This window comes from Lepidochelys olivacea (assembly GCF_965140295.1).
Source record: "Lepidochelys olivacea isolate rLepOli2 genome assembly, chromosome: 9".
Classification (NCBI taxonomy): Eukaryota; Metazoa; Chordata; order Testudines; family Cheloniidae; genus Lepidochelys; species Lepidochelys olivacea.
The window spans coordinates 34,284,874-34,310,986 of record NC_140419.1 but is presented as its reverse complement, the minus strand read 5'-3'; the positions used below and the strand labels follow the sequence as shown (position 1 = coordinate 34,310,986).

The window sequence follows — 26,113 nt, the reverse complement described above, 5'->3', positions numbered from 1 at the left end:
CTATCCACCCAGCTTTACAGCAGGGCAGCACATGTCCAGAAACACAGGAACAATTGAGTTGGCTGATAAATCAGCCTCAGAGACTAAGGCTGTGATCCTGCCAAGTCACTTGCATCCTTAAATCCCATGGGAATTGTGGGTGCATGGTGCATTGTAGGAAGCACTTCTCACTTTGAAGATTAGGCCCTATGGAGTTGTATTTACAGGTTCAGTGACCTGCAGAATCATCAGTAAACTGGTCAGCTACTCATAACGTATGGTTATATTTGCAGGTGTGGAATGTTGACTACATTTCAAGCTTACACACTTTTGTAAATTATTATTAGCATGAGGACCGCATTTCTGAAGGCAGGAGAGGCCTATACAAGAGTAACGTTAAAGATAAAATCGTTTTCTGTTATTGGAGGCTTTGCTGATACCATGCAGTAGAAGGTGCTGTTATTTAGTAGAGTATAGAAGCAGGATCACTTCCCCTAATGACAAGTAGGAACTCCTAGAGCTTCATTTTCCAGTTTGGTTTCTGCATTCGAGCAAGGGTCACTTGCACCAGCTCCTTGGTTCTGCGTGTGCTCCATGCAAGCTGTTCAAGAAAACCTTGGTGCTGATCAGGAGCCTGGAGCCTGCTTATCACTGCCATGCTTATGTAGCCATTCTGTAAACATCAATCTATCACAGATATTCACCATCTGTTCTCAATTCTCACAAAGTAACCATTTTAATAACTTTGTTATCGTGGCTTTTCATACTTTTTTTTCTTAAGTCACTTAATTCCTTGGCCTAACGTCTCATTTATTAGCAACCCAGATCTCTTAGTAAACTCTCCTTCCTCTTCTGACAAATTCATACCTCGTTATTTTCTACCCCCATTTGCTCACTACTCTTTAAATTCCTTTAATATTTTAAACCAAATTCTTTATGGGGTGTCAAGGTTCCTCCCCCACTCTGAACTCTAGGGTACAGATGTGGGGACCTGCATGAAAAACCTCCTAAGCTTATCTTTACCAGCTTAGGTCAAAACTTCCCCAAGGTACAAAATATTACCCCCGTTATCCTTGGACTGGCCGCTACCACCACCAAACTAATACTGGTTACTGGGGAAGAGCTATTTGGACGCGTCCTTCCCCCCAAAATACTTCCCAAAACCTTGCACCCCACTTCCTGGACAAGGTTTGGTAAAAAGCCTCACCAATTTGCCTAGGTGACTACAGACCCAGACCCTTGGATCTTAAGAACAATGAACAATCCTCCCAACACTTGCAGCCCCCCTTTCCTGGGAAATGTTGGATAAAAAGCCTCACCAATCTGCATAGGTGACCACAGACCCAAACCCTTGGATCTGAGAACAATGAAAAAGCATTCAGTGTTTTACAAGAAGACTTTTAATAAAAAATAGAAGTAAATAGAAATAAAGAAATCCCCCCTGTAAAATCAGGATGGTAGATATCTTACAGGGTAATTAGATTCAAAAACATAGAGAACCCCTCTAGGCAAAACCTTAAGTTACAAAAAAGATACACAGACAGAAAGAGTTATTCTATTCAGCACAATTCTTTTCTCAGCCATTTAAAGAAATCATAATCTAACACATACCTAGCTAGATTACTTACTAAAAGTTCTAAGGCTCCATTCCTGGTCTATCCCCGACAAAGACCCAGCATACAGACAGACACAGACCCTTTGTTTCTCTCCCTCCTCCCAGCTTTTGAAAGTATCTTGTCTCCTCATTGGTCATTTTGGTCAGGTGCCAGCAAGGTTACCTTTAGCTTCTTAACCCTTTACAGGTGAGAGGAGCTTTCCCCTGGCCAGGAGGGATTTCAAAGGGGTTTACCCTTCCCTTTATATTTATGACATGGGGCGAAAAAAACAATGAACAGAGAAGCATTATTCTTTCAGGGTAGTGCACTTGCTCTTTTTTTTTTTTTAAAATGCTGAAGGTTTTTTCCTGTCTTTTAAGAATACAGTTGTAATAACAATGCCACCTGTTGAATGGCCTCTTGAGCACTCAATTAATTGTAGGTGGATTCACTCCATAGACCTTCCTTACTTTACAGGAGAGGAGTAGCTCATTAAAATGTTACCTTCCCTACAACCCCTTTAAAACAGAAATGTTACAATTTTATTCTGACTGTATTTTGTATGTGATTTAAAATAAAATATAAAACTTGTTTTTTCTTCTTCTTCTGATAGTTGTGTTCTGTTTTGCAAACAACTTTTTGGAAATACTGCACTCAGATGCGCATGGACATATTATATTAAATGTTTTATTAAGGCTTTTTATGGGATGTAAAATTAAGGATTTTTATGGGATACCCTTACTCACAGTGAGTAATAACTTATTCTATAAAAAGTAGGTGTATTGGAGACCAGTTGACCAGGACACATCTTAGTCTTATTCTGGAGCACTAGCATAAGGTAGCAGGTTGCATCTGAAATCCCTATTTAGGTTCTGTTATGCTGCATAACTCAAAACATATTGTTCACTACTATTATTCTGTTCAGCTACAAAGTCCAGTGAGCCCGTCTGCCTGCAGAAGGGATCCCTCTTTAGTAGTAACATTCATGACTTACCTTACTGTAAACTGTAGATCTGTCTCTGTACTATTGCACTCTAGCTATAATGCTTCCAGCCCGTTGCTGAGATGAAAATCTCTTTCCTTGCCACAGATAGACACTGTATCTGTATTACTGAGGGAGCCCCCACTGCGAATGAAACAAGCTAATTGTATTCCAGAATGCTTAAATGAAATAATCAAACTGCATGTTGGAAGAAATTGTATTAAGGATATATCTCAGAAAATATTATTGGACTTGTGTGTGCAGTTCTGGTCACCTTTCTAGAAAATAGACTTGCTAGGTAAGGAGAGACAGCAGCAACCTAATGCAACCAAAACAAGAGGGATTGAACATATTTGCAAAGGCTGGCCAAGCCATGGGTCATCTATATTTATTTAGAAAGGAGGTGGCTTAGAGGGACTTTTACTGGTATCCAAAATGCTGAAGTGCTGTGAGGCTCTTTCAGTAGGTGGAGCAACTACTGTGAATGCTTCTTAAACTAGAAGTTTAACAACAATTGATACGTGAAGGGAAGATGATGAAACTACTAATTCAGAGGAGGAAGAGGCTAGACCTCAGTAAAAACTAATAATTTTCACTCTTTATGAAATGCATGGTAAGATCATAATGTATTTCCCAGCAATTTCATTTCTTTATCCTGTATGAATGAACAGACTGAAATATTCAGGTTGAAGAATGCACTGTAGAGGTACATTGTTAAATTATCTGTCCCAAAAAGAAAACTGAGTAGGGCAAAAGGTTTCAGCATGAACTTTTAGTGCGTGGTGTGATCAGGTCTCTGGTTATCCAACAGATACTGATTTCACTTCAGTATTATCTGATTTACAGCCCAGAGCTGCTGTTAGGTGAATCATAAGGAAAACAAATTTTCCTTAATGTCTCAAATTGTTTTGTTCTGGTTTTGCAAATAAAAATTAGAATGGGCCAAATTAGGCCCTGTTGTCACTCCCCTGGCTTCAGCATAGTTATGCCAGGCAAGAATCTTCCTTAGTTTTATTTTTTTTTTAAACACAGATAAACTCTCTTAGCTAATCAGCACACCCAATAATTCTCAGATTATAATACTTGGCTTTCAATATGAATCATGTTTCTTCTGATTATTACTTGGAAATTAGTCTGTATGTGACTTTGTGTGTCAGCTTTAGATATTTCCTTGTAAAGCAACAAGTCCACAGAGTGTTTAATTTTTGCCAGAGTGCAACAAGTAATGTAATGTGTGACACCTTTAATATCAAATCACTACTCTGGCATTTTAATATTATCAAATTTTACTGAATGGCACAATACAATTTCTAACAAGAATAATTAGAATAATTGGCTTATGTTAGGCCAAAAGGCAACACACATTATGTCTACCTCTGTCAGCTGTAGGGGGACTTAGGTACAGCTCCATAAGGTCAACTCAAAGATTACATATTCCCTCCATTTCAAGAAGGCTCTTCCTCAACTGTTTAAAGTCCCTTTTCTATCGAATGTTAAGACCCAAGTTCTCATCTTGTTTAGATGCATCAAACTCCTCCTGACTGAGTTCAAACAACACAGTTTGCTGCAAGTTGAAGCTAGTTGAATCCAGGCTGGAAAGAAGGTGTACATTTTCAGTAGTGGGAGTAATTAACTGTGGAACAATTTACCAACGGTTGTAGTGGATTCTCCATCCCTGACAATTTTTAAGTCAAGATTGGATGCTTTTCTGAGATATGCTGTAGGAATATTTTGGGGAAGTTCTGTGGCCTATGTTCTAGGGGGGAGGAGGGGGCAGTCAAACTAAATGACCACGGGAGGTCCCTTCTGGCCTTAGAATCTGTGAAATACTGTTATTGAACCTCAAATGTGCAGTAGGGAGCAGATATTCCGAAGTGACTCTGTTCACACATTATCTGTCTCTCACGGATGTCTCTTGTACTGTTCAAAAAAAACTTGTAGCAAGGCATCAGAAAGATTAAGTCTGCAATTTTTAAACATAAGTGTTTAAATGTACGCACCCAAATCTGTATTTAGATTGTTGTTAGAGGCCTTTCCCTTCACCCTCTCCCCTGGTTCTTGTTATGCAGACAGAAAGCAGAAGACCAGAAGTCTGAAGTGCAGGCAAAGCAATGTTTATTTGGGTTAGTTTTCAGCAAACATGTATACCGTAACTAAGATGCCGCAGACCCTTGTTTCCCAATGTCCTATCCCCTCCGCCCACCCCTTCAGCAGGCCTAATTGTACCTGCCATGCACACTCACAGGCCCACGCCTTAACTTATGGTCATGTTCTGTTTTTGGGTGTCGTGGATCTGGGGTCTTCGTCCCACCTCTTTTGTACTCCATGGGAGGGGTGAGAAGTGAGGTTGTGTTATGGTCAGGGGCAAGCATTTCTCTGGCCTTTTAGTGTTTTGCCTTTCGTCCCTGCCCCCAAGTCCTCCTTGCCTTTCCTGACTGGTTGCTTGACCTTGCCTTGAGATAGGACTTCAGGCAGCCTTTCAGTGTATGCTCATATATTACACTCCCGTAATGCTTTAACTGCTTTATTCCTTATCTCTTCCCATTATACTAACAAACCGATCTTGCCGGGCAGAAGCAACACACAGTGTCTTTGACCTTTGTTCATACTCTTATATCTTATACTAATATGTATCAAAAAGTCAAACCCAAAATTCTCTCTCAGGCTGACAAACAAGACTATATACTAACAATTTTAAGCTCTGCAGAGTCATCTTTTATATGTGGGAAACATCTAGCAAGGGGTGGGTGATGCTGGAAATAAATAATAAATTACCTGATTTTTTCCACAGTTGGGGAGGAACCACTGCTTTCCACTGACTTCACTTAAACACCCAGGTGTAGACTTAGGCACCCAGGCTTGAAAACTTTGTTCAAATTCATACCAGAAGCCAGTGGAGGAGTCAGTCATAGAAAAACAATGGCTCTAGTCCTATGCCTTAACCATTAGACTAGGTACAAGCCAATGGTTCTGTTGCTCTGGTCTAATTACAGAATATAACACAGAGCTTTAGGAGTAACTTGTGTATGCCCCACCTGAGCAGAGGGAGGCTGAGAATGTGCTAAATGCCTTGGAATGCAGGGGCCTACAGGTGGGCAAGGGTAGCCTATGGGAGGGGCATACAGGCATGTTTCATAGGAAAGGAGAGGTAGAAGTACTGCACATTGTGTTTTTTACAGTGGAAACATTTGTACATTTAAAAGCCTGCCAAAAGGACTTTGCATATGCAGATTATTTTTTATTTAAATGCATCAAGTAGTGTTTGTTACTATAGGGGGAGGACACGTCTGCCTTTTCTGTTGATAACAACTGGTCATCTTACATTTTTTTTTTAGGCAAGCCTGTTGACCCCCCCGCCATGAATCCCAAAGCCTTCACAATGAATTTGTGTTTCTTGGGAACTTGGCTCAGCCCATTTCTGTCCCCACAGCTCCATGCTGGAGAGGCTCTATTTTGTCCATCTCTAGAGCAATAATCACCCCTTTCCCTCCAGCTGGAGCAGAAATTGTGTGGGAAGTTATCTTGTTCTTATCTTGTAGAGTAGGTGGTGTTCCCTCCATCCCTATCCCAAGCAGTAGGCTGTCTGTCTCTTAGCTTAGCCAGTTTACATGGCCAATTGGGGTTAGTGTATACCAACCAGCTGTGCAAATTGGGCTCAGGATCTGGTCCTTAATAACTAAATGCTAGGTAAAGTTGGTTTGGTTCCCTGAGTCTCTGATCATTATTGAATACAGATTTGTTCTGAACTTGCATCTAAATTGCCCTGCTCATTAAATTCCTGATGTATTTTTATGTTTGGGAGCTTGTCTCCTTTACACATTGCCAGTGGTACTATTCCAAAGGTTGGGCATAAAGGGGCACATGCAGCTGTTAACTTCCTGCTGATTGAGTTTTCTATTTGAAATAGAATTTTATTTCATAACCTACTTTCCATCTCTGCTAATTGAAAGCACCATTATACCAAGAGAGAGACAAACTGGCCAGAAATGTAAGTGGGTACTAATATCAAATGATAAAAAGGAAAAAATAACTTACCAGCTAATGAACTTTATCTAGCAAGTCTTTGAAAACTTCTCTCACTTTTGCCTTTCATTCTGACATTGTGTGATGTTGCTTAGCCAGATGACTTGAACACAGACTAGTCATGTATATGGGAATCCAGAAAATAGCATCACACTGAAGTTGATGTTGTTAGTCTAAATTAAATCAAGAGGGAAAACTGTAATACTGCATTGCGATACATATTTTGGACCAGAAGTCAGTGGAGTTACAGATTCACATCAGCTGAAGTTCTGGTTCTTTGTTTCTGGTAAACCAGAGGATCTTTGGAAACTGCAAGATCTCTAAATTATTCTTACAAATGATTGGGTAAGCTATGTCAGCTGTAAAACTCCAGTTTTACATTACTGGGACAGAGACTCCTGGCTGACTCTAGTTTTAAAAATAACTTTCAGTTGAATAAAGAAGCCACAACAGTGTGTGTTAGTTTCTCAGCTTCTAGTCCTTTAGGATTTTACAGTATGTGCTATACTGCAGTATAACCCTAGTCAAATCACTTAAAATGCTTTGCCCTCATTCCTCCCTTGCTCCACCACCAAAGAAAGGTGGGGGAAGGGGTATTTTTACATAAAGTTCAATCTGAGCAGATTTTCTCCTGTTAATTTATTTAAAAAAAAATCACTGAAAGATGACCTGCCTCTGCCACTGAAACATCTCACTTGCCTGCACTGCAACCTATGACTTCAGTGACGTTTAAAGGAAGGCTGGGGAAAGAAGGAAAATTCTGTTCATTTACACTGGCATAAATCCAGATTTAGTCAATAGAATGAATGAAAAGATTTAAACAAAGATCTGATGAAACACTGATAGAAAACGTGATAGAGGAATCATGGCCCAATGGGTAGGGCACTAAGTGGGACTTGAGACCTGGGTTCTGTACCTTACTCTGCTGCGGATCTGTGACCTTGGGGACATCACTTCATCTTTGTGCCCCTGTTTCCCTGCCCTCTCTTTTCTATTTAGAAGGCAGGCCCTTTAGAAGGGACTATCTCTCACTATGCATTTCTCTAGTGCCTAGTGCAATGGAGCTCCTCCATTGTTACAGTCCTAAAGAAAAACTGATCAGGGCTCTGCATTACTTCAGACTTACTCCAATTTTACACTGGTTTGGAGTAACACAGTGGTGAATCAGGCCTAATGAACAGCTACTGCAGCTACACCCAAACCCATATTGTTGAGTGCTGATCTCATGTGGGCTATGCTTTGCATCAGAGACGAGAAGGATAAATAGTCCCCTCTTTCTCCCTCCCCTCCTACACAGATCTTGTAGTTTCTTCATTTGGCATTCTTTGGAAGTCTCAGCTGAAAGACTTGTGAATGATGGAGATTATCCACAGAAAGTTTGCTGGATGGGCAAATAGGATGCTCTCTAGTAGAGCCGTTTTTTTTCAGTTTAGTGGCCTAACCAAAAGTCTACAAAATTTCAAATTTGAGTCAAACAAAATATCTTGTTTAACCCAAAGTGTTGGTTTTTTTGCCTGCTTAGAATTTAATAAAACTGAAGTAAAATTTGAATGAGTCATTTCAAATCAGTCAAAATATTTTGTTTCAACTTCTACAATTTTGGGCGGGGGTGGGCGAAAATGCTTAGGCAAATTTGCAATATGTTTTGGTTGACCTGCATCTGCATTTTTCAGCAAACCCTCCTCCCCAACCCAACCCCCCCCCATCTTTGTGTGAAGAATCTTGCCCGGCTCTGTTATCAAGTGCTGTCAGTACAGCAGCTTTCACCAGCATTTGTGAAGTAAGGATTGCATCTGCACAAGGCTATTTAAGTTATCTTGGTGCTTTGTCTCTGTAACTAAGCTGAAAAGGCCTTATCTAGTTTAGCTTACATGAAGTGTAACTCTAGATCTGCAGAGCCTTCTAGTTCTTTTTTAAATTCCATTTGCTCTTTTTAATATTTGTTGCTGATTACTATTTTCTTGGCAGAAAGCCCAAAGAAAGCAGAATCACAACTTCTAAAGAGACGTGCTGAAGGGTAAAGTTTCTCCAATCCACATCCCCTTCCCCCCAACTCAGTCCCCGTCAAAGGGCCTTGGACAAAAATGTCCCCACACAGTGAGGAGGAGTCATTTGGAGGAGGTGGGGGAGCCAAAAGATCAAGGAGGAGATGAGTGGGTATGCCACTATATTCCTTAACCCTTTTCCTACTTAATATGGCTAATCTGATTCTTATCATTTGCCAGAGAACCTCCCAGTCTAGGCTGAACCCTTATATAAAACTTCCATCCATTCCTGCACAATGGAATTACAATGGAAACTCTGCTGCCCTCTTATAGCACCGCAGGTAGGTTTCTCTCTCAGAAATCCTTTAAAAAAATTCTTTTACTTAATGTAATAAATAACCTTTTGAAGGACTGTTAAGCAAGGTGGTCACAATTTTCTTAATTTCTTTCTTATAAAGATTTGTTTATTGTTCAGCAGTTCTGAGCTTCTGCAGTGTTTTGTACCTTGGGTTGACAAGGAGCACTCTTATGGCTTTGCACTGACCCTGCCACCAGTGTTAGGAATGACAGTGGAAGAATGTGTTTCTCCAAGTCGGCAATTAGCTAGTAGTGAAGATGATGGCAGTGAAACATCACTACAGATATACCTCTTACTAGCCTGTTCTGAAATATTCCCTTGGGAGAAATCCAGTGACAGCCATTTCAATAATAATACCATGCGTAAGCATCCATTGTGGATTTTTCCCCTCCCTGGGGTCTCTGTATTTAAAAGAAGTGGGTTGCTTTGAAAATATTCATTGTGCCAGATACTCTTCTGCATTTTGGCCCCTCTGCACTGCTCTGATGGCACTAACAAAGCTGGCAAATGGTTGGGTCCTTCTCCAGATTTTCCTTGGCAAGAGGGGGGCCCCTCAGCTGGTGCAGAGCCAACATAGCTGCATCATGTATCGCTTTCCCCTTTTCTACCCAGCCCTAAGGGAGAAAGGGGTCATGGCTGAATAAGCAAATGGTCCCTTTAGGTCTGTTGCCAACTTGTGTAGATTAGTGTCACTCCCAGACTGCTCTAACCTATGCTGGGGCTGCGAGTGGTTAAGATCTACTATGTGAATGGTGATCCATAGCAGGCTCTTATGTTCTCCCACCCTCTGCTGCACCAATATGGGCTACAGTGGTGGTGGCCTTTCTGTCACCACTTAGTGTATGTAAGAATGGGTCATGTCTGAATCAGAGGGGTAGCTGTGTTAGTCTGTAACCACAATAACAATAAGGAGTCCAGTGGCATCTTGAAGACTAACAGATTTATTTGGGCATAAGCTTCTTCAGAAGCATGGAGATGCTAGAGTAGATATGGGGACAGAGTAGGCAACAGGGTTTGTTACAGGGATTGGTTCCTGGGTAAGTGTTTCTGTGGTATGGTGTGTAGTTGCTGGTGAGTATTTGCTTCAGGTTGGGGAGCCGTCTGTAAGTGAAGACTAGCCTGCCTCCCAAGGTCTGGGAGAGTGAGGGATTGTTTTCCAGGATAGTTTGTAGATCATTGATAATGTGCTGGAGAGGTTTTAGTTGGGGGCTGTACGTGATGGCCAGTAGTGTTCTGTTATTTTCCTCCTTGGGCCTGTCCTGGAGTAGGTGACTTCTGGGTACCCGTCTTGCTCTGTCAATCTGTTTCCTCACTTCCCCAGGTGGGCATTGTAGTTTTAAGAATGCTTGATAAAGATCTTGTAGGTGCCTAGATCTTGTAGGTAAGATCTTATAGGTTCCCAGACTGTGGTGTGGTGTGTAGTTGCTGGTGAGTATTTGCTTCAGGTTGGGGGGCTGTCTGTAAGGGACCACTGTCCTGTAGTAGGTGACTTCTGGGTACCTACAAGATCCTACCTACAAGCCAGATCAAACCCCGTTGCCTACTCTGTCCCCATATCTATTCAAGCAACACCATCAAAGGACCCAACCACATGAGCCACACCATCAGGGGCTCATTCACCTGCACATCTACTAATGACAGGTTTCAGAGTAACAGCCGTGTTAGTCTGTCTTTGCAAAAAGAAAAGGAGTACTTGTGGCACCTTAGAGACTAACCAATTTATTTGAGCATGAGCTTTCGTGAGCTACAGCTCACTTCATCGGATGCATACCGTGGAAACTGCAGAAGACATTATATACACACAGAGACCATGAAACAATACCCCCTCCCACCCCACTGTCCTGCTGGTAATAGCTTATCTAAAGTGATCATCAAGGTGGGCCATTTCCAGCACAAATCCAGGTTTTCTCACCCCCCACCCCCATACACACACAAACTCACTCTCCTGCTGGTAATAGCCCATCCAAAGTGACCACTCTCTTCACAATGTGTATGATAATCAAGGTGGGCCATTTCCTGCACAAATCCAGGTTCTCTCACCCCCCTCCAAAGACCACACACACAAACTCAATCTCCTGCTGGTAATAGCTTATCCAAAGTGACCACGCTCCCTACAATGTGCATGGTAATCAAGGTGGGTCATTTCCAGCACAGATCCAGGCTTTCTCACCCCCCCCCCCGCCGGGGGGAACACACACACACACACACAAACTCACTCTCCTGCTGGCAATAGCTCATCCAAACTGACCACTCTCCAAGTTTAAATCCAAGTTTAACCAGAACGTCTGGGGGGAGGGGGTAGGAAAAAGCAAGGGGAAATAGGCTACCTTGCATAATGACTTAGCCACTCCCAGTCTCTATTTAAGCCTAAATTAATAGTATCCAATTTGCAAATGAATTCCAATTCAGCAGTTTCTCGCTGGAGTCTGGATTTGAAGTTTTTTTGTTGTAAGATAGTGACCTTCATGTCGGTGATTGCGTGACCAGAGAGATTGAAGTGTTCTACGACTGGTTTATGAATGTTATAATTCTTGACATCTGATTTGTGTCCATTTATTCTTTTACGTAGAGACTGTCCAGTTTGACCAATGTAAATGGCAGAGGGGAATTGCTGGCACATGATGGCATATATCACATTGGTGGATGTGCAGGTGAACGAGCCTCTGATAGTGTGGCTGATGTTATTAGGCCCTGTGATGGTGTCCCCTGAATAGATATGTGGGCACAGTTGGCAACGGGCTTTGTTGCAAGGATAGGTTCCTGGGCTAGTGGTTCTGTTGTGTGGTATGTGGTTGTTGGTGAGTATTTGCTTCAGGTTGCGGGGCTGTCTGTAGGCAAGGACTGGCCTGTCTCCCAAGATTTGTGAGAGTGTTGGGTCATCCTTCAGGATAGGTTGTAGATCCTTAATAATGCGTTGGAGGGGTTTTAGTTGGGGGCTGAAGGTGACGGCTAGTGGCGTTCTGTTGTTTTCTTTGTTAGGCCTGTCCTGTAGTAGGTAACTTCTGGGAACTCTTCTGGCTCTATCAATCTGTTTCTTCACTTCCGCAGGTGGGTATTGTAGTTGTAAGAAAGCTTGATAGAGATCTTGTAGGTGTTTGTCTCTCTCTGAGAGGTTGGAGCAAATGCGGTTGTATCGCAGAGCTTGGCTGTAGATGATGGATCGTGTGGTGTGGTCAGGGTGAAAGCTGGAGGCATGTAGGTAGGAATAGCGGTCAGTAGGTTTCCGGTATAGGGTGGTGTTTATGTGACCATCGCTTATTAGCACTCTAGTGTCCAGGAAGTGGATCTCTTGTGTGGACTGGACCAGGCTGAGGTTGATGGTGGGATGGAAATTGTTGAAATCAGGGTGGAATTCCTCAAGGGCTTCTTTTCCATGGGTCCAGATGATGAAGATGTCATCAATATAGCGCAAGTAGAGTAGGGGCTTTAGGGGACGAGAGCTGAGGAAGCGTTGTTCTAAATCAGCCATAAAAATGTTGGCATACTGTGGGGCATGTGGGTACCCATAGCAGTGCCGCTGATCTGAAGGTATACATTGTCCCCAAATGTAAAATAGTTACGGGTAAGGACAAAGTCACAAAGTTCAGCCACCAGGTTAGCCGTGACATTATCGGGGATAGTGTTCTTGACGGCTTGTAGTCCATCTTTGTGTGGAATGTTGGTGTAGAGGGCTTCTACATCCATAGTGGCCAGGATGGTGTTATCAGGAAGATCGCCAATGGATTGAAGTTTCCTCAGGAAGTCAGTGGTGTCTCGAAGGTAGCTGGGAGTGCTGGTAGCATAGGGCCTGAGGAGGGAGTCTACATAGCCAGACAATCCTGCTGTCAGGGTGCCAATGCCTGAGATGATGGGGTGCCCAGGATTTCCAGGTTTATGGATCTTGGGTAGTAGATAGAATATCCCAGGTCGGGGTTCCAGGGGTGTGTCTGTGCGGATTTGATCTTGTGCTGGAAATGGCCCAACTTGATGATCACTTTAGATCAGACATCAGGAATGGTAACATACTGGCTTTTGGTAGGAGAACACTTCAGTCTCCCTGGACATTCTATAACAAAAAAAACTTCAAAAACAGATTTCAAAGAGAAACTGTAGCACTTCAATTCATTTGCAAACTTAACACCGTTAATTTTGACTTGAATAGGGACTGGGAGTGGCTGGATCACTACAAAAGCAATTTTCCCTCTCTTGGTATTGAGACCTCCTCATCAATTATTGGGAGTGGACCACATCCACCCTAACTGAATTGGTCCTGTCAATGCTGGTTCTCTCTTACCTCTTGTAAGGTAACTCCATTCTCTTCATGTGTCAGTATATTTATGCCTGTGTCTATAATTTTCACTCCACGCATCTGAAGTGGATTTTTTACCCACAAAAGCTTATGCCCAAATAAATCTGTTAGTTTTTAAGGTGGCACCAGACTCCTTGTTGTTTTCATGTCTGAATGTCTTCCATACTTCTTCCCCCCCCCCTTAAATTTGTAAACTCCTGGCTTTTTCGTCAGAGCTAAGAACCAGACACGTACTGGTAGGTTTGATCATAACAGAGATGAGACCTTGGAGAGACTGCATAGTGTGAGTGGAACTAAGTCATTGCTCAACATTGGAAGCAATAAAGAGTGTATGTCTGTAATAGGGAATAGCTACAGAGCACTTCATTAGCAGGAACAAAAGAAAGAGACGAGCATAAATGGAAAGACTTTGGGAAAGGGCAAACTAATGTGACAGTTTTCAACAGCATAGATTTACATTGAGAGACACTAGGCAGGAGAAATAAATCAAGCAAATCCATCTTTAGATATAGTACAGTACTGCTTTCTTACACTGTACCAAAATGGGTAGTAGAATGGGGGCAGATCTTGATTTAGGACCAAATGCTGCCCTCAGATATTCCCATCATACTGTTAAGAAATGGATTCCACTTGCACCACTGGCTTTTAATATCCAATAAATAAGACTGCTTCATAAATATCGTAATTGAATTTAAATCCCTGTAACCGGGTGCAGACTCATCTGCTGGCACCTCCTGCTGGTCGTCCTTGGGAATTAGCCCACCAGCCTCCAGAGCGCCCTCTGCCTTCTGGTGATCCGCCTGTCACTGGCCCCCATGTCCCTCCCGGACCCGGTGCCCCTTTGTCTGGGGTGCTGCCCCTCTGGCAGTAACCCCTCAGTCTCAGGGTCTCCCCACCCAGGGGAACCCCCCACCCACTATCCCCACTTCATCTCAATCTTGGCTACTGTCAGTCCTTGCTTAGCCCAGCTCCCTGGGCAGACTGCAGTGTATCAGCCACTCATCACAGGCAAAGGGGTTTGGACCTGCTGCCTCTGCCTACCCGTGGGCTGCCCCCTGCAACCCCAGGACCTATTTGGCCTTACTCTAGGCTTGCAGCCTGGGGGGGTTTCTAGGCCAGAGCTCCCCAGCCCCTCTGGCCTTCCCCCAGCCCTGCTCCACCTCAGGTACTCTCTCAAGCTCCCCAGCAGCCAGGCCGTTCTCCCTCTAAAGGCAGAGAGAGAGTGTACTCCTGGCTGCCCTGGCCTTCTTATACAGGCCAGCTGGGCCCTGACTGGGGCATGGCCCAGATGTGGCTACTTCCCCAATCAGCCCAGCTTCTAGCCCACAGCCCCAAGCCCTCTCCAAGGGCTGGCTTTTCAGCCCTTCAGGGCTGGAGCGGGTGCCCACCCCACTACAATCCCTAAATTCTGATAAGTATGAGCTGAAGTGTTAATCCCCCCACCCCATTAATGTTTTAAAATGTAGACGTCTTGTCCATGTCGATTTTCCTTTACCTAGTATTCTTGACCTTTATTTTAATAATGTACTTCCAGCTTCATACCCACATTGTTTGTGCTCCCAGAGTTTGTATTGTCTTTAATGCCCTTTCATTCTCTTGAGTCTCAATATAGAATTGATTCATCTCAAGTTGCTCTCAGATTGATAGAAAAGAAAACAGATATTGTTTGTTCAAATTCGAACAAGAGAATGGCAAATAGAACTTTAAATCCACGAGCAAAATTTACGAATCTCTCTTCTGGCTCCTGAACAGTGATTGTCAGAGAAGAGTGCAGCAGACAGCAGAATTTGGACCCTAAAGCAGGGGGCCCCCCAAAATGCAGGACAAAGATCTGACAACCTGCCCCTGAGTCCCGGCCGGTGGCGCAGCAGGGCTCAGGCAGGCAGGCTACCTGCATGCCATGGCCAGTGGACCCACGCCACTCCCGGAAGCAGCTGGCTGCTGGCACATCTCTGTGGGGGGCAGGCAGCTCTGCGCTCTGCCCCTGCGGTGAACAGAGACCCACTGCCCCCCTCTCCCCAAGGGGTGTGCAGAGATGTGCCTGCAGCAGGGCTAAGGCACTCCCTGCCTGTTCTGCCTCCCTTGCTTCGCTCCCGGAAGCAGCTGGCATGTCCCTGCTGCCCCTGGGGGTGTGTGTGTGTGTGTGTCTCTGCACACTGTTCCTGCCCCAAGTGCTGACTCTGCAGCTCCCATTGGCTGGAAACTGTGGCCAATGGGAGCTACAGGGGCGGTGCCTGTGGGCAGAGGTGCACAGAGATGCCTTCCCCCCGCCCTGCCTAGGAGCCGCTGCCGGAGGGGTGTGTGTGCTTTGGGAGCTGCGCTGCCTGAGGTAAGCCCCGCCCCCCTATTCTCCTCCTGCACCCCAACCTCTTGCCTCAGCCCAGAGCCTGCACCCAAACTTCCTCCCAGAGCCCGCACACCTCCCACACCCCAACCCCCTGCCCCAGCCCAGAGCCCACACCCAAACTCCCTCCCAGAGCCCTCACCCCTCCTCCCACACCCCAACCCCGTGCCCCAGCCCAGAGCCCACACCCAGCACCCAAACTTCCTCCAAGAGTCCACCCTCCACACTCCCTCTTGCACCCCTGCCCGAATCAAGGTACCTCACTTTATTTTCACTTACTTCCCATTACTTATAAGAGGAGGATGAAGGAAAAAAAAGAATAAAAAATGGGGAGGAGATAAGAGAGAATGTTCTTTTTCTTGGCTGGGTCAAGAGGAGGGGGCTCAAAAATGAAGCTGTGCACAGGGCCCCACTAACTCTAAATCCACCACTGTCCTAAGGTCTATCTCTTTTTCTTGTAGGGAAAATAAGGCTTTTGAAAGAAATTCTGTTGGAGTCCAAATTTTGTTTGAAAGAAATTCTGTTGGGAGTATGTTAAGTTGCTATTAAAGAATATATGTGAGTCTAGTTTTAGACCACAACTCAGGTCCTGGGATGGTGGAGGAAACACAGAGGATGAAACATTCTGTCCCCAGAGAGAACGACTTACACTATTGTGCCACAGTGTGTTCTAACATTTTAACAAGGGGTTACCTCAAATTTTCCAACTTGGAAAATTCCAATTTTGCAACATTTCTTTGGTAAAGTGCTATTCCTTTCTTCCCCCCCAAACCCGAATTCCCTGCTTTCCCTCTCTTCCAAAAAACTATTAATGTCCTTCAAAAATGTATTGGTTCCAAACCACTCCCTTCAAGACTTATCCCAGCTGGTGTGGGGAGTTGTGGGTAAGACGGTATCCCTTGGTTGGTGGAGGGTTGATGTGAAATAGCTGCCCCATGGCTGTTGGGTACTGGATGAACAAAGTGAGTGTGGGAAGTGATCCTAGGTTATTCCTCAGCCTCCTGCTGCACAAGTGGAGCCCAGCTGCTTATTCTTTTCAACCCTACCCACGTGTTTGTTTTCAAGCTGATCTTCACAATGAAAAGCACCAGAAACTTCATTTTAAAACAAATGAAAGCTGAGATTCTCCTCTGTGGGGCCTGGCCACCTCTGTTAATAAGGGGTTTATGCAACGTCCCTTTGGCTCATCAGTGCATTCTTCAGTGTTGCCTTTTTTGAGTGGCACTCTTCTTCACCGTGTTTGAGTCTTGTTTTTTATATTGATTTTCACAGGTAACTGAGCTGGTAGTAAGATTTTTGTTATTGCACTCTAAATTGTATAGCATGTAGAGTGGATTAGGTTAACTGGAGCAACAAGAAGACAGACAAAACCTATTCTATAACTTTTTATGTGAAAGCATAATTTAAAACTAGGTTTTTCCATTTCAGTGACTTGTGATAACTGCCATCAAGATACCCTTTGTGAGCATACAATTTAAAATGTGCCAGCACCTACACGCATAGACACTTGCAGGCTTGTAAAATCTATGACTCTAGACTTACCCCATCTTTCTGAATTGAGTGGTACTATACAACCAATTTTAAGTATCCTTTACTTATGAATGATTCATATCAACGTAATAAAAATGCAAAGAGAATACTGCATTGACATCTCCATAAGGAATACTCCATGGTCTTAATACTCAGACTTTCAACACTGGCCTTGGCAACCCACCTCATCTCTGTAGTTATGTGTTTCTACTGTGAGTAATCCAACCATGCTAAACTTGTTATAATGAATGATTTATCGCAGGTGTGACGTGATTGCTGTGATTTTTTTTCTAAATAAATTTTGGTTACTGACCTGTGAACATTCATCTTAAGCTGGAAGAAATGTTGCACTTGTTGCATTGGGGAAGTAGGTGCATTTTTTAAAAAAGGAGACAAATTAATGAAGTATTTGAGGTGAGGGAGGAGGGAAGAGAGAGTTACCTGAGCCTTGTTCAAATGAAATCTCTTTTCCATGCTATTAATTGACCTACGCTCTATGTGGAACAGCAGGATACGTTGTCAAGGAAATAATTTTCACTATCAAGATTTTATGAATAAAGTGCATGTGGATGTTGGCATTTAAATACATTTCAGAACCTGTAAGAGGAGGGTATTTTTTCCACCAGTAAAGAAACAAATTGGTGGATTAAAACATATTCAAGGGCACATTTGACAATCCGTTCTGATAGAATGCTGTTATAATGTTTTGTATAAATAAAGTGGCTTAGAGGTCCCTGGCTGAGCTGGCTTTCAGTGTTTAAGTGGGCAAAAGTTCACTTTGAACCAAAGAATATTAGACTATTTAATGAATGCAAATCAAAATTCATGTTTCCGGAGAGTGGACATCAAAGTGATTGCTAACAGTTTTGTTCAATGAACCCAGGCTGAAGAGAATGAACATGTCACACAGCCATTATTTTAAAATAACGAAATAAATGTTAGTGTTTGTTCACATGTTTATATTCTGCCAAAATTTACTTAACTTATTTAGATGTGGCAGTATAAATCCCCTAGTAGAATTTTCTATCTACTTTGTTCAAAATATGCTGTTTGCTTATTTGCAAATTTGCAGCCTGGTCCTGAAGCGTCTGTTCAGGAAAACTCCCATTAATGATTTTCCTGGAATATAGTTAAGCACCTAGATAAATTTAAGTGCATGAGTAGTTGCTTTGATTGCAATGGGCCTATTCATCTGCTGAAGTGTCTTCCTGAAAAGGGAACTGTTAGACTTTAGTTCCTGGGTGTATGGAGGTGGTGTCTATGCTGTTTGGAGTTATTTATCTATTTATACTACATATAGTGCCTTTTACCTTCAAAGCACAGACATTATCTACTTCCCATTGTAAACTGAACTATGATATAAGAGTATATACATAAAGGATCCAAACCTGTGGAGGTATAGTTAGGGATATTCCTTGGGTATCTTCTGTAACACTTTGCTTGTGCACAACTTCTTGTGCACCAGCTGGCTACCCATGGGCAGCCATAGCTATGGACTGTCATAGATGTAGTCAAGCTTCCCCTGTCAGACTCTCATCAGACTACTATGAGGAAGATCTGAATGCTGAATCCCACATGCCCTTAGCTTTCTGGAGCTGCAAAGAGTTTAGGCACCTTCCTAAGCCTAAGCCTCTAGGCATGCATTTCAGATGCAGACCTCATGTCTGCTGCACTGGTGATTTAGATAAGATATTATGAGGAACTTTCTAAAGATAAGGTTACTTTAAGCCCTGGAATAGGCTTCTGAGGGTGGTAGTCGAATCACCATCACTGGAGGTTTTTTAGAACAGGTTGGACAAACATCTATCAGGGATGGTCTAGATTTACTTGGTCCTGCCTCAGAGTTGATGAGCTCTCGATCACATCCAGCCCTACATGTCTATGATTCTATGACACACACCTTCCCCCTCCTCACCCTGGTCCTGAGACTATTACAAACTCCCCCAAGACTCTCTAGCAGCTCTTACACATTCCCAGAATCCCACTGAAAGCGAGTGTCTCCTGGCTTGATTGACCTCTTTGGGGCACATGACAGTGAGAGCCAAAAGAGAGACAGACTACACAGGATTTTAAAATATTATGCTTTACTTAGTATCATGAAAAATGCACAGATTGATACAAAATAATAAATGCACCTATATGCATTTTGCTGCCTCAGTTCCTAAAGCGTCTGGAGAGTTCTCTGAGCTTGGGAAGAGCCCGTAGGAGGGTATCAAGGATCCTTCCCTTTTCAGCTCATGATTACGCTTCAGAATCATGGAGCCTTTCTAGCTGAGCTATCTTGCTTTGACCTTGGATGACCCTACAATCAAACCAGGCACACACCTCTGGGCTATGGAAGCATACCTGTTTATTTCACTCTCTTGTCCAAAGCTTCCTGTCCTTCCATAACCCTTCCCCTTTCTTTCTCCTGTGAGTCCTTTTAAAACCCCTGCTTTGTCACCTCTGTCTCCTGGTTCTGTTTCCTGTCTGGGAATTTTCTATTCTCCGCTTCCCCCTCCCAGCAGACAAGCTGGAGAAAGTAGGTTTTCCCAGCTGCAGCCAACCTCCTTATTATATCCATTTTTCGGGCAGATTACAGTTGTTAAGCTCAATTCTTCTCTGTCTTTTACATGGTATGTATATGCTTCAGGCCCTGTCAGCAAATAGTGGATTCCACAGGCACATAGAGGCATTTCTTGATATAAGAATTTCATAACATGGGCCAGAATTCATTATTTGTATATAGATTCCCCAAATCATCATCTACCCATTCTGCACTGAGTTGCACAAGGAGTAAAAAAGAGCACAAAAAAGGGACCACACACAGGTTTTGATAGCTATTATTTCTATAAATATATTTTTAATTATAGCTCAGCAAATAATTCATTAGTTTAAAGCCCCTTTTTCTCTCAGATATTTGCAAGTAGACTGTATTTTCTACATAAGAACATAACATAAGAATGGCCCTACTGGGTCAGACCAAAGGTCCATCTAGCCCAGTATCCTGTCTTCCAACAGTGGTCAGTGCCAGGTGCCCCAGAGGGAATAAACAGAAAAGGTAATCATCAAGAGATCCACCCCCTGTCGCTCATTCCCAGCTTCTGACAAACAGAGGCTAGGGACACTATCTCTGCCCATCCTGGCTAATAGCCATTCATGGACCTATCCTCCATCTGTGAACTTATCTAGTTCTTTTTTTAACCCTGCTATAGTCTTGGCCTTCACAACATCCTCTGGCAAGGAATTCCACAGGTCGACTGTGCGTTGTGTGAAGAAATACGTCCTTTCATTTCTTTTAAACCTGCTGCCTATTAATTTCATTTGGTGACCCCTACTTCTTGTGTTATGAGAAGTAATAAATAACACTTCCTTATCTACTTTCTCTACACCAGTCATGATTTTATAGACCTCAATCATATCTCCCCTTAGCCATCTCTTTTCCAAGCTGAAAAGTCCCAGTCTTATTAATCTCTCCTCATGCAGAAGCCGTTCCATACCCCTAATAATTTTTGTTGCCCTTTTCTGAACCTTTTCCAATTCCAGTATATCTTTTTTGAGATGGGGTGACCACCTGTGCACACAGTATTCAAGATGTGGGCGTACCATGGATTTATATAGAGGCAACATGATATTTTCTGTTCTATTATCTATCCCTTTCTTAATTATTCCCAGCATTTTGTTAGCTTTTTTGACTGCCACTGCACATTGAGAGGGTGTTTTCAGAGAACTGTTCACAATGACTCCAAGATCTCTTTCTTGAGTGGTAACAGCTAATTTAGACCCTATCATTTTATATGCATTGTTGGGATTATACTTTCCAATATGCATTATTTTGCATTTATCAACATTAAGTTTCATTTGCCATTTTGTTGCCCAGTCTCCCAGTTCTGAGAGATCCGTTTGTAGCTCTTTGCAGTCTGCCTGAGTCTTAACTATCTTCAGTAATTTTGTATCGTCTGCAGATTTTGCCACCTCACTGTTTACCCCTTTTTCCAGATCATTTATGAATATGTTGAAAAGGACTGGTCATTATTCAAATTTAGTCAATTAACAGTTCTTCCCCCCACCCAATCCCTTTTACTCTAGGAACTAACTAATATTTGACTGGTCAGACAAGTCACATGGTATTGTTTCTCCTCTCTCATTAAACACTTCTGGTGCAGATACTTGTGAATGCACATTTTTTAAAATGGATTTCCACAGTCTCTTGCATGCAACTTTGAAATGTACTTCCCATCAATTTTTTTTGCCAATAACACCTGAAGTGCCAGAATATTAGTGGGACTTAAACATGCAAGGTGTGAGCACACAAAGCAAATACTCCTAGAAATGTGTATAAACACTTATAAAATATTTTACAGTGTTCGTTTAGGTCTCATTTTCATTGAGATTTTCTGTTAGCAATTATTCTAATGTAGGAAATAAGATCTACTGGAGAAGAATTAGTCGGGTCAGAAATAAGGAGCTGTCTGCAAATCAGTGCTGAAACTGACTTTTTCCCCAATTAAATATTCTATACGACCACAAGAGAACCTTTTAGTGGAACTCTATTGTCTATTCACTTGCTAACCTACACAACTAGGTTTTGATAACTGACTTTAGTGGTACTGGATATGTACTTTAAATGTTGAACACATGCTTATATGCTTTACTGGATCAGGAGCAAAATATTCAAAACCTTCCAGCACTGAAATGATTAAGAAATGGGTCAAAATGTATCCATTTCATTTTTATTGAAATTAAAAATGTTGTCAACATTTTTTAACCAGCTCTCCCCTAGAGAAAGCTTCATAAAAATCCCCATTCAGTCATGACATACAGTGTATGCATCTTCAGTGTTCTTACACCTGAGGCTTGAACCTGAAATACGATCAGATATAAAAGGAAGTTTTATGTTCTGCTATTGTCTCAGCTGTGTGTCACTTTTCTCATATCACAGGGAGCACAATAAATAAATGCTCTTGTAGAATGAGAAGTTATATCTCCAGTGGAAGCCTCTATCCTACACATGTCTGCTGCTCATAGCAAATGTAATGTGATCTATAGCTTATGAATAAGAATTCCCAGTTAACCCTTTGAGAGTAGACAGGTTCTTGTCCCAAAATCAGGCCCAGTTTTATGAAAATTATTGTATAGTTGGGAACCCCGATGTGCACAGGTGCCCACATTCACACTATGGGAACTCTTTTATATTTACAAATAAATAATTTATTAATACATTTATCAATGTCGCACACACTCTAACACAGTAAGGTAGATAGAAATCATATAGAAAGCATATCTGAACATCCATACTTTCACCATCCCTTGCAGAACAACCTGAAATGTTAGCCATTATCTTCCTCATCACCGTCACCTGCCTCATCATTCTAGTCCCTGCCAAGGGCTACATCTCTCTCTCCTACTGCCCACAGGCTGGGATGCCACTTTTATAATATGTTACGCTGATGTTACCATGTCTAATGCATATTCAGTAAGGGTTTCTCCACTCTTCCTTATTTGTATTTCCTCCCCTTACTAATGTTAAGATATCCTTTTTCGATAGGTTAGTATATTTATGATTTTGCCCCATTATCATATATATCAATTCATTGCCATGGTACTCTTGTAGTTGGATGTTCCATCCAAAACCTTCCAGAAGCTGGCATGTGTTCATGTTTCTGTGGTTGGCGGATGTCATTATGGACAAAATTCCCCCTTACATTCTACTTTCAGTTCCTCAAAACTTATGGGTTACCTAAGTTTATCTATGCCAAAATTTGCAGGCCTCAAGTCTCATGCTAACTGCTGAAGCCAATGTTTTACAGGATACAAGCCGGTAGGTTCCTTGCATTACTGCTGAATACAATAAGGCAGAATATAATGCAAAGCACAGACTGTAATAGAGGTAAGTTAGCCCACTGGGCTACGCAAAAGTTTGATATACAATCCACCTGTAATAAGAGTATCTAAAATATAAGTTGGGGGATGGATTTTTCCCTGGCACCTTCTTACCTCCCCCCCCCAGAAAGCCTGGTTATGCACACTTTATGCAGGTGAAGTGACTTGCACTCTGTGTGAACTTTGGGGATGGGCCCAGGAAATTGATAACATTTGTCTTCCTTCTGAGGTCATAATACAGGTCTTAAATTGTGAACAACAATTCTTACTTGCTGATAAGCTATCAAAAACAGATATCAAATATCAAATCTCTAGTTCCTGAGAAAGGTCAAGTTGGTCAGCGTTCTGGGTTAGAGACTTTTTAAAAAACTAGTTAGAATGAGATTCTTTGATTAAGGACTTTCTAGCTATAGATTTTGGGCTATTCAAATAAACAGTGTTTTGAAGTAGATTTACTCTCTAAATAGCATCAGAACCTTAACATTGACCCTCCTCTGAATGGCACTTTCTATGCCAATACTCGACTCACTCAGAAGGCAATGTGTCTTACCTAGTTTAAGATAGCTTGGGTTAGCAAATGTATCTGTGGGCCTCTAAATTGAGCAACCCAGTCTCAGCCTTGGGTAGCTTACATGGTACCATAGCTTGGGCAAATTCCACAATAAAACCAGGACATCATAATAGAGAACATAGTCCCTTTTGCCATGGCAGAGTCTTTTCAAGTGTTATCAATCTCTTTTGTTTTTCCATACATAAAGAGCAACTATATACTTCCAGTCAGAATGACCTTTACTTTAAGTAAACAACAAAACAAGAAAGAACCAAAGTAAAATCTCCATGAGGGAGTACACAGTATGCGTCTCACCTCTGTTAGGCTGCAGTGCACATAAAATAGCGGCTGCCTGCAGCCAAAAGGGAGGTGGACTTCTCTGCATTTAATCGTGAAGTACGTAGAAAAAGTCATGACAAACACAAGATATGGGTATCATGTCACATGCTTAGATTGTAATTTTGTTGGTGTTTTCATGATGCATGCCTCACACAATAATGCCCCAAGCCCTGACTGAGGCCTCTAAACACTACTGCAATATAAATAGCTTAAGTAATCTCTACTGCAGAGGACTGTGCTGACTTCAGATACATCAATGGATATGTGTTCCTTTAAAAAAAAATCAGACAAAAATTAGTTTAAAATGCTTGTGTTCTGAAAGGTTCTGAGTTGCTATGCGAAATCTGTTGTGATCAGAGCAGTTTCCAGCAGTGTCAATAACATAGACTTTTCAAAGCTATTTGTAATTCAGTAAAAAAGTAATTCAGTTTGACATCTGATGAAAAGACCTACTAAGCGTTTCTTTCGAGTGTAAAGATGCTTCCTATTTTGAAGAGCACAGATGATGAAATGCCTTTTCAATTGTTTGCTTCCCCCTTGTTGACTTGGAGCCAGTCTGCTCAGTCAGCACAGAGCCTGTTTGGGAGACCTGGACCTGCAATTATAAAGCAGTGGTGTACACAGCTGTCCCTTTAAACCAGGGTCAGCTGGTGCTTTTCTTACGCAATGACCTGTCACAGTCTGTTCTCCAACCTCCTTGCAGAGCACAAACTGGAATGACAAATTCACCTCCACACTTGCATCAGAGCTGTCCTCCATTGTCATATTTGATTCCATCATTTTAAGGCCCTGAAATAGGAGGGGCGCTTTATATATTCTAAGGCTTGAAGGGCGAAATGCTGCACAGATGCTGAAATAATTGGGAGGGTAACAGATTTGCTAGGCCAGAATGACAAAAATAGGTATTCCATTCTACTGTAGTCTGTCACTAAAGGTTCATTCCGCTTTTAATCTTGGATTATCCTATGCTGTGTAGTTATTTGTAAATTTGAAATTAACATAACTGCCAATCTGTGTTTTTAAAAATACTTTTACCAATGAAAGGTGGTATAACAGGCAAAAAATATTAAAGGGACATGGGAACTCTAAGTGCAAAAAATAAAAGCTTCCGTGGTACTATTAATATCTGCTCAGGCCACATTTTGATCTCATTTGAGCAGGTATAGGCAAGATTAGAAAATGAACTCTGAGACTACTACTGATAAAAAGATTGTCATACCAGATAGACCATTAGTTAATCTAGTTAAGTGTCCTGTCTCTGACAGTGGCCATTACCAGATACTAAAACCCCACAAGATGGGAAATTAGGTGAGTTTCTTACTAATGGCAGGCAAATAGTGATTGTCTCTGATCTGATGAGGGTTGATGTGCTTCATACAGCTTTCTCTTAGCTAGTATAACTGCAAACATTCTTATTCATATACATTTCTAAATATTTTTTGAATCCTACTGTTGTCTGTGAATCATCACATGGCAGTGAGTTTCCTAGGTTGATTGTGTGTGTCAATGCCTCACGGGAAAGAATCTCTCCTGGTTTGCTTTCATAGAACCTGACCCTATGAGATGCTAAGCAATGGAAGATCAATAGGAGTTGGAAGCACTCCCACCTTGTGGGATCCCTTGGGTTGTGATTTCACATGGATGGCGAAAGAGGATTACTATTTTGGATTTTTTTTTTGATGAATTTCAAGGGTTTTAGTTAATTGAAGCAAGATGCTCAACTAAGTTTTTCTTTATAGCTTTAATGGTACGATTACAACATCCTCTATTTTAGTGCTGTAGAATCAGGGCTCAGCTCGCTCCTTACTGTTTTACCAGGTGTGTGTTTTGTGTGTGTGTTTGCTAGACTCTGACAGCTGGATGTGAGTAGTAATGTGTTGGATAACACCCACAAAAATATTTTAAATGCCGAGGGAGCTGGAGCCTGTTGTAAGGGAGTGGGATTATTTGGGAAGAGGAGGAATGTTATGAAATCTGAGGTGTCTGTTTCGGGTGCGGGGGGTGGGGTGGTATATAAGGTTTGGATAACATGAATGAGCTTCAGGAAGCTTCTGTGAATGGAACACCAACAAACATAGCTGTACTCCGCAAGCTGTGCATTACATTGTCCTCTCTTACCTGTATGATGTATTTTTATGTGGTGTACGCACTTCTCATGCAACCTTTATTTTAAGGTGCTGCTTTCTGACACTGACACACGTCTGACAAGGCGGTTGCAGCAACCATTTTTGGCTCCATGTACCAGTGGTTCATTGATATCTACGTTGTTTCCATCAAA

The 26,113-nt window shown here is 42.2% G+C and overlaps 1 protein-coding gene across 29 annotated transcripts in view; it reads left to right on the top strand.

Moving 5' to 3' along the window:
- The window catches only part of LOC311526795 (uncharacterized protein), a 316,378-nt gene that overhangs the window by 116,134 nt on the left and 174,131 nt on the right, over window positions 1–26,113 (top strand). The window contains exon 3 of one of the 29 annotated variants that reach the window (XR_014713135.1): window positions 26,010–26,108. The exons of the other annotated variants lie outside the window; for them this stretch is intronic. The gene's annotated coding sequence lies outside the window, so the exon portion shown is untranslated. Of the gene's footprint in view, window positions 1–26,009; window positions 26,109–26,113 lie in introns of those variants that run through there. 29 annotated transcript variants of the gene reach the window in all.